The 9,510-nt window shown below is 40.3% G+C and overlaps 1 protein-coding gene and 1 pseudogene across 1 annotated transcript in view; both read right to left on the minus strand.

The window, feature by feature from the left end:
- LOC143852585 (putative glycosyltransferase At5g25310) overlaps positions 1-9,510 on the minus strand; it is a 44,440-nt gene that overhangs the window by 26,922 nt on the left and 8,008 nt on the right. The gene's annotated exons all lie outside the window — the stretch shown is intronic.
- Positions 1,679-2,593, minus strand: LOC143866268 (putative glycosyltransferase At5g03795 pseudogene; annotated as a pseudogene).

The following is a 9,510-nucleotide window of genomic DNA, read 5'->3' on the forward strand; positions in this document are numbered from 1 at the left end:
GCATATGTGGTTCTCTTACATTAATTGCTCATGGGCCCCACACCAGATGGATAAGCCTAAAAATTTTTAGAAAAATAAAAAAAATAAAAACTCGTAAAAGGTCCATCTTGATTGAAGGGCTTGGATCAAACCCATGCTGATTGAAGGACCAAGATGGATCTGTTTAGGGTGGGATCTTCAAGCCGATTAGATCAACAGTTCAACCACCTTTGTTTCATTTATCAATAATATTTTTGGCAGCCAAACTTTAACGATCTCAAGCGATCAATCACCTTCGTATCTGCTAAGATCAGATAAAAAGCAGTTATATCTTGTCCATGCTAAGCCAAGCTTGTATAAATACTTGTATCACTTGAGCCATCACCACCACCCATTTTCCTTCTATTCTTGAAGCTTTTGAAGAAGATGGAGAGGAATTTGACCCTTCTAGACATAGGAGTGCAACTTGGGCCGATTTTTGGGGAATTCGGGTTGAACTTTTACCACAAAATTGGGTCGGGTTCAGGTTGATTCCAATTCAATTTAGCAAAAGCTCAACCCAACCCGGCCCGGCCCAAATTGCACCCCTGTTGTAGACATCCCTACACCTTCTGGTTGTGACCCAAGTGTCGCAACCTCGACGTCACGGATTGGAGCAGCTAAAGAATGGAAAAATTGGAGGCTAGGATGCCATGTTAGAGAAGCAGGGCACGTGCCAGATCGAACGGTTGAGAATAATTTCGCATGTGCTCTTCTTCACCACCTTGGATCCTCCCCTCACTTGGCACTATTGGTGAAGTTTCTATAATTTCTATAAAGAATGCAGACTATGGGGAAGTAAGTGCGAGATCTAACGGTTGAGAATAATTTCGCATGTGCTCTTCTTCACCACCTTGGATCCTCCCCTCACTTGGCACTATTGGTGAAGTTTCTATCATTTCTATAAAGAATGCAGACTGTGGGAAAGTAAGTTTGGAGCCATCTTTTTGCTATATTTAATTTAATTGTTATATGGGATTCATATCTGCACCACCATATCTTGATAATGGCACTACCAACTCCATTTTACACATTTTTAATTAACTTTTAAACCCTTGTCACAATGCTCGAGATGCTATCATCATCTAATCCAAAAATGAAAAAAAAAGTGAGTGGTGCCATTATCAAAAAATGATAGTGCTGATATCAGCTACTTGGGATTTGCTAGCGTCCATCGCGGAGGCGGATAGCCTGTTGCATGTGAAGCAACCACATCACGAATGAAGACAAAATCCGCAGAAAAGTGGGCCTCTGTGGCTGTGCTGACACGCAACAGAACAGACCATCCGCGAAATGCCTTATGCATGGACACTGGCAAATCCCCAGCTACTTTGTATATTGTACGTATTTGTTTAGGATTTTTTTTTCTATGGGATTTGCTAGGGACCATCACAGAAAGGCATTTTGGCTTGCTGTTGCATTCGAGAGCAGCCAACAGGCTCACTTTTCAGCAGATTTTGTCTTATTAATTAAATCCAACTCGGATTTGGCAGCTCTCACATGCAACAGCCAGCAGTGAAATGCTTTTCTACGATGGTTCCTAGCAAATCCCAATCTATCACATCAGCTCGCGACTCTTGTACTAACAAAAACCACACCATGTTTTGCAATGACCTTCAACAACAAGAAAGCGAGATGGTTATTATACAAACGAGCATCTTTCACTTCCATTTCTTTTTCCACATTCAGGAGGAAGAGATGGTTATTAAGCACTGAGCTTGATGCCTACTTGACTGAAACAAGAATTCTGTCCATTGAAGGCTTAAGGATGCGAAAGTGACACAATGAAAAGCTTTATATCTGATGTTCTTCTCTTAAACCTTCCCTTTTCCATCTCTACCAATGACCAAATCAAAAACTTCCACCACCCTTATTTGATTTTCATTTGAAACAATCTATTGAACCAAATTGAGTGTAGTGTCATGTGAAAAACATCATACTTCACAGGCTTAGAATGCCAGAGAAAATGCTGTTGCACTTTCTTCACTGCCAGTTGCATGGAAAGATATTTCTTCTCTGGGATAGATAAGAGTATGTCCTTCAAATTTCGAACGTCTTTCTCAGCAATAAAGACAGAAAATGCTTCCCAATTCAACACTTCAAAGAAAGGAGGCACAAAATTGTCTGATATCAATACAGGAACGCATTCATAGAAGATAGCTTCCACTACTCGTGGGCTGTTGACTTCGTAGCCCCTCGGGCATAGACAGTACTTGCTGGTCTTCATATATTGGATATAAGTCATTTTACTCTTGACCCCAACGGGCATTGGGCCGAGGATTTTCATGTCGGGATCTTTGTTCTCCCAGTGGCGTAGGAGGATTGGACGGAACCTTCCATGCATGTTTCCAGCATAGAATGCAAGAGTAGGCCTCTTAGAAGGGGAACTACCTCCAAGATCTCTGAGAGGGTTCTTGGCTGCTCGCACGTATGTTTCTGGAAGAGACACATCTTTGCCTATCCTGAAGCCTTCATGGATATCAGAGTTGCAGAGGGCCCTGATTGAACGGTTCAGATTGTGCCTTGTTTCGACAGGAGCCTGTGAAAGAACCGTTGAAGCCAAATTCGATACAATTTAGAATTAAATACAACTCAAAAGTGCAAGAAAAAGTTCACATGTCATGCTTTAAATGAAATTGTAGCTCAAAGCTTAGATGGTTCTACTTAGAAAATGTGCATGATTTTGTGTTCAGGACACAAAAGATCGGTTAGTTGCTTTACTCCTTCATGAAGAACTAACTGAATCTACTAACATTCAAGGACACCAGTTCCGGTCGCTAGAATGAAACATTTTTGCAGTTTCTGTTGGGGGTTTCACGCAAAAGCAAAAAAATCCCACATCGGAAAAGTGAATGGGCATATAAGGACTTGGGCACCCTCCCATTAACAGCTAGCTTTTGAGGATGAGTTCTACCCAGGTCCCAACAGTTTCATCTGTGAAAATCCATTTAAACACCTTCAGTAGTTACATTTCAACATGATCTTTAATGTGACGCCCCGACTCCACTGCGTAAATATTGTCCTGTTCTTGTTTTCCCACCCTCCCCAGTTTTGTTTTCCAGCAGCACTAACTGTGCCCAACCACTCTGCAGGGCCCGCCCCTTGGAGATGCTGAAAACTCGTCTACACAAGGAGAGGGAGAATCCACATATATAGCCCAGAAACTTTTCCTCCCTTTCCGATGTGGGATCTCACATTGAATGAATGAAAATGATGTGAACTTGAGAGCTGAAATTTGAAAACTCATATGCCTACTACAGGAAATTCATTCTAAAAGCAAAAAAATGATACCTAAGCCCAAAGACCAAAGCCCTTGGATTTTAAAGTTAAAAATAAAATTTTACTCAGGGCAGGGCCGGTCGACTGAGCTATGCAGGGCGACCGCGGGATGTAACCTGGAATTCCAGGGCATCTCGAAATATGTCGGTCCGGTCGACCGGAGTGATCCGGGTGACCGCGAAAATGGTTCTGTTGAAACTGAACCATTCCAGGTTGGTCTTGGAGGGCAACCGCCATTGGTCCGGTCGACCGCGATAGTGTTTTTGAGCCAATTTTTTTATTCAAACAGATTGCCCTCGCCGGGCGACCGAATCGGTATGAAATTTGAAACTCTAATAGAGAGCCAGATAAGGGCGGGCGACCGCCGCTGCTTGGAAAACTAGTCGTTGGGGCTTATGCAGGTTGACTTTTTCAACCCTGTATTTTACAGTTTTACCCCCAAAGGGTCATATTTTCTTATGGGCTATATATACACTATCAAAACGTTTCTAAACAACCTTTTGCAAGATCAAATCATATCTTCTTGAACCCAAACTTTTTTATGAAAGGTTAAACCTCTTTAAACTTGAATTTTTACATTCTATCAAGAGGAACTCTATAGGCTTTACATTTATATATCTTTCCTAAAGAGTTTGTGAGCTTTGAAAGTTTGTAATCAGCCTATTCTAAAAGGCATTGAGAGTTCTTTCATTTTATTTCTTCATTTGTATCCAAGGGTCTCCGATTCGGCTCGTGAACAAAGGTGAATCATTGCAAGAGGGTGTGATCCCTTGGCAAAGCTTTGTGCATAAGGGTGTCAATTTTGGCTCGGGCTCGGAAGCTCGCTCGAGCTCGGCTCGAATCCTTAACGAGCCGAGCCCGAGTTAGGCCAGGCTCGGCTCGTTAAAGCTCGTTAAGAATTTAATATATTTAAATATATATATTATATATTAATATATACATTAAAAGGGTTGTCCATGGAGTGAAAGAGGGGGGGGGAAATATGTCACTTCATTTTTGGAACCCCATTTGTTACTAGGACCACCCCCCATAGTGTAAAATAAGTAGTCAAATTACACTAGTAGGGCTGTCCAGGGAAGATGAGGGGTGTGAACATAATATAACCCGAGCTCGGTAAGGCTCGCGAGCCTGGCCGAGCCTGACCGAGCCGAGCCTGGTTCGAGCCCGAGCCCGAGCCCGAGCCGAGCCTCACTTGTGAGCTTAACGAGCCGAGCCGAGCCTGGCCAAGCTCGGCTCGGCTCGGCTCGTTTACACCCCTATTTGTGCAGAAAGGGTGAGATCCCTTTGAAGGAATTGGTGTACGGCTTTGAGATTCGCCTTTGAGATTCGCCCATTAAAGAATCTCATATTTTAGTGGAGATCTCAAGGAGGTAAAACTTGGAAGAATGGAGTAGGTTTTGTAATAGACCGAACCACTATAAAATCGTGTGCCTTGTGGATTGCTTCTTCTGCTTCTCTCATTTGCACTTTGGTGATTGGTAATCTCTACCCTTTACTTGTATCTATGTTTTATTGAACAAGGGTTAGAGTATATAAAATCTAAAGTAACATTTAAACCCTAGCTTTCAGTACCTTGATTATTTGAACAAGGGTTAGACCATATTTGCTTAATTAGTAGATTAAATGAATAATTCATTTAATTAAGTACAAAATTTTTAATTAACCAATTCACTTCCCCTCTTGGGTTGCCACACCCGTATTTCAAAGACCCAACCAAGATCCAATAGAGTTTCACATTTAATAGGAAGGTACAAAAGTTGCAAATAAAAGTGTACGCAATTGAGTTTGGAAATCAAAGCACGTAGTACGAAATTGCGTACCTCAATGTTCTCTTTGAACTCTTCTGGACTCAAGATCGATCACATAATATCACAATCATTCCATTATTATCAATAGGGAACCAGAAAATAGGAACCAAAACACAAATACCCAATTCCCGGGATCAAACGGGAGACGACGGTAATCCAAACTAAGATCCCGGACAAGTCCTAAGGAAGGTCGACTTAATAGCCTTCATCCCTATAGATAAGTGGGAATCTGATTCATTGATTTGATTGAACCTAGGGAGTAGCGCGCTACTTCAAAGCTTGCTCCCAGTAATCCAAACTAAGATCCCTCAAATTATTTTGAAATTTTCTTCATTATAAAGTTCTCAAACATTTTATATATCATTTTTAATAGAAAGTACGTGTTTCCGGCATGTCCGTTGAGTACAAGAGCGTCGAAAACGGAGGAGAAACGAAGAAATGATTTTTCGAAGTTGGGCTGTCTACAAGAAATATTGCTGGAAAATTGCTCGATCCAGTTGGTCTGTACTTCCGAACCCTGATGTCCGGGCGTCCGAAGCTGCGGGATTGAGTTTTCTCCGAGGCCGCGAATTTGCAGATTTTGCCCGATTTCTCCAAAACTTTAACAGATCATAACTTTCTCGTTTGGACTCCAAATCACGCGTGATCGGATCCGATGGACTCCTTGCGACGAAGAGAATCCACCAAACCAATTTCACACTCCGAATCGATACGAACACTTATTGAAAAATAATTTAAACTTTTAGGTCAAAATCTCCCAAAATCTAAATTTCCATGGACACAATGATTTGATCTTGAGTTCGTTGAGGATTCAAAACAAGGCGAACCCTACGGAGTCAGAAATCAAACACGGAGTTCATCATTGAACGAAATCAAAACCCAAATGACATCTCTTGTTACACTAATCCTTGTTTTAGGGTTCGTCAAATACGATCATCTAAGAACATAGTTCTTACCTTGATTCACATTTCCTGATCCCAAAACTCGATCTTCTTCTCCTTCCACATGGAAATCCTCTCCTTGGACTAAACATAACGTTTTAGGGTTGTTTTAGTTCCCTCAAAACACACTTAAGTTGTATTTATAGGCTTTCTTAAAGAAGCCCTAATCTAAAATTACTCCTTAAGGCAAAAACGTCCCCCACTTATGAGGGGGACGAATTTTGTAGTTAGGGGTATTTTCGGGTATTTACATTCTACCCTCCTCCTTTAAGGAATTTTGTCCTCAAAATTCACACAAAAATCACTTTTCTCTTCAACAATTCCTAAGCTGAGTTGTAACACATATATTTTCGGGTATTTACATCCCCCCCAAGGAATTTCGTCCTCGAAATTCACACAAAAGTCGCTTTTCTCTTGAACAATTCCTAAGTTGAGTTGTAACACACAAACAGTACACTTTATTTTCTTTCTTGCTATACAGAAAGCGCAATTTACTTAAGAAATATGAACAATAAATCTTGAATCTACAGGACAGGAGATTCATTCTGGGTTTCAGCTAGCTAATGAGATGCATAAAGTAAGACTAGTCGCAGGAGGCTACTTTCATAAGGGAGGGATAAACTATAAAGAGACTTTCTCACCAGTTTAAAAAACAAAAAAAAAAAAAAAACTCTTTTTGGAAAGGCATTGCTTTAGTGGCTCCTTTTGTCGCACCAAGTGTCTCGGTAGGGGTACTTAAAGTTTTAATCATACGGTTTGGGTTCAATAAATATGTCATGGATAAATGAATATATCTTAAGGTTAGTGGGAGTGATACCATCATTATTTATGAGTTGGTGTTGCACTACTCTCTACTTGTATTACTTTTTTCATGTTGTATTGAGACCAAGTAAGGGCATGCACTTGGCCTGGATAATTCTTCTGCCCAAAGGTGGTGAATTACTTTAGTTTCATGTTGACTATGTCTTGAAAGGAAACTTGGTATAAAGGATCTAGGTGGAACGTTTTAGTCCATGTTCACCTAGTTAAGACTTAAGGATTAATGAGAATATGTCAGAAAGCCTATAATGACAAAGGCCCTTAAATTATCAACATGGATAAGTGTACCACTAGAGGTTCCCCTTGTGGTTATTAATGATATATTCAGCTAGATTTGTAGGTCCCAGGATCGAACATGAGTAACAAAAGAGAATCCTGTATAGTTCCGCATTTGGGAATCTCATAAATGCTTGTATTTGCACCTATTTCGGCATAACCTATGTGGTGGGCCAGCTTAGAAGGTACTGATGTGATACTATGAATGGATCATTGGGAAGCTGCCAAGAAGGCTGTGTGTTGTCTGTAAGGGACTGAAGGCTCACATACAATAGATCAGATGACCCTAATGAAGTTGGTTGATCTGATTCTGATTTTATAATTTTCGGATAGAGTTCTACTTAAGGGTATTTTGGCAGAAATTCTTGAATCATGGAAGAACATAAGATTTACATCATTAGTTGCTTCCACCTTGGGTTTAGAATTTATGGTATATTACAAGGCATTAAGTTATACCTTGTAGTTGCGGAATTTTGTGTCACGGTGTTACCTTGTTGATAATCAACAAATTACTAAGAATGTGTTGTGATAATTCCGTTGTGGTTTTATTTTTCCAAAAACAACAAATAAAATAAGAAGGCAATGTGTTGACTACATAAGTATCACACTTATGTTAGCAGATCCAATAACGAAAGGCTTACCACTTGAGGCCGTTAATATACAGAACATAAGGTTTGTGGATAAGGCCGATTACATTGATTGGTGGGAGTCTGCATAAAGGTTATAGATATTGTAATGCGATCACTTTTAAGCTTGATCATGATAAATAAAGTTATCTGCTTTTCCATTATTTGTATTGTGCACATTGAAATGCTATATTGAAAGCAGAATGTCGGTAATGACATGAAGTGGACCATGTTTAATTCATGTTGGTAAGTTTGCTAGCGTTGTGACCGTGGGGAAGTCATTGGATAATTTAACTTTCCAATGATTACATGATCCATTGTTAGTATACTTATTGAACGAAATATAAAGTTGTTGATATGAAAGGTAAAAAGCCCATGCAAGCCAAGTGGTAGACTGTCAGACGTTTTTCAAGTTTGGAGTTACTAAACTTGGAGTGTTTCCAGGCTTTAAGCTTTCTAAAATATGTCTTACCGTGTTTTAGAGTTGCTAAAGTGAGTGGCCTTGCATATTTAAACAACCTTTCTTCGTATAAGCTAATCCTCTAACTTTAGAAACGTTTTGGGAAGGCAAGTTGGCTCAAATAACACTTGCCAATTTGCGCTTAAAGATCGAAACGAATTTGCACTAAATTAGAAGTTCTATGGGAGCTTTTTGCCTATAAAAAAGACCATTGGTCCCTCTTTCTACACAATACGAACTTGAGAGCAATCGAGAGATTGAGAGTTTGCTCAAAGAAAGGTTTCGCATAGACCGAGTGGTATGCAAAGAAAGAGAAGAACAATGGGGTGTTTCTGGGCCTTCGCCGTGCTCAGAAAAGCTACGAGGATCGTTGGATTATACATGTTTATGGAGATAGAGGCCACGGGGTCTCATAAATCAACTACGTTCAAGCATAAGCCATGGTGAAAGGTACATCAAACCCATCTCGTTAAAATCAAGTTTTTCTTTGTTTTCATTGCCCAAGATCCAAAGGGATCATTAAGTTAATGCTTAGAATAACAATCATCGGCAAAAAGAATATGAGAGATTTTGATATTACCTCTCAAGAAGGGGTTTGTGATTCTCCCACTCTAAATTGCCTCATCAAGGATTATGGAGAGCATCTCCAAGACAATACAAAAGAGGAGGGGGAGAGAGGATCTCCTTGGCGAAGGTTGGTGAAGGTCGTTGGACGATTTGAAGTAACCTTTAGGGGGACCATTTACAATAATTGAGTAGGGCCCATTGACGGAAGAAAATGAGGAAAAGAGAGAGATGAGCATCTTGACCATTTCAAAAAAAAACCATAGACTGAAAAATGAGGAAAAGTGGCTGCATTTCCTGAATTTTTCAGAATAACCCACATGCATAATCTACAAATTCTCACAAGAATCAAGAACACATATCACAAAAAAAATATAAATAAAAAATTTGTAGCTACATTAATAAAGGAAAAGAGAGAGATGGAGAGAGATTGACCTAACAGAGACCCCATTCTCCTGCAGCTTCGACAACCGGCCAAAAAGGGAAGACGAACTCTACGAGGGGATGATAGTGAAATTCGAAGGGCCATGAACCTTCAACCCTTTCTCCCCTTCTCTATATCCGCTCAGAGGGAGATTGGTTCCTTCCCCAATTGTGGAAGAGAGATTTTTGTAGGAGAGAAATTGCCTCCTTGTCCAGACATGGAATAGAGATTTTCGTTACATATCTGTTCCTTGCCTGTTGAGGAAGAGAGAGGGCCAGAGGAGAGATCGATAATG

The sequence above is a fragment of the Tasmannia lanceolata genome, unplaced genomic scaffold (genome assembly GCF_043159265.1).
Source record: "Tasmannia lanceolata isolate RefF3 unplaced genomic scaffold, GAP_Taslan_0.1 ptg000003l, whole genome shotgun sequence".
NCBI lineage: Eukaryota > Viridiplantae > Streptophyta > Magnoliopsida > Canellales > Winteraceae > Tasmannia > Tasmannia lanceolata.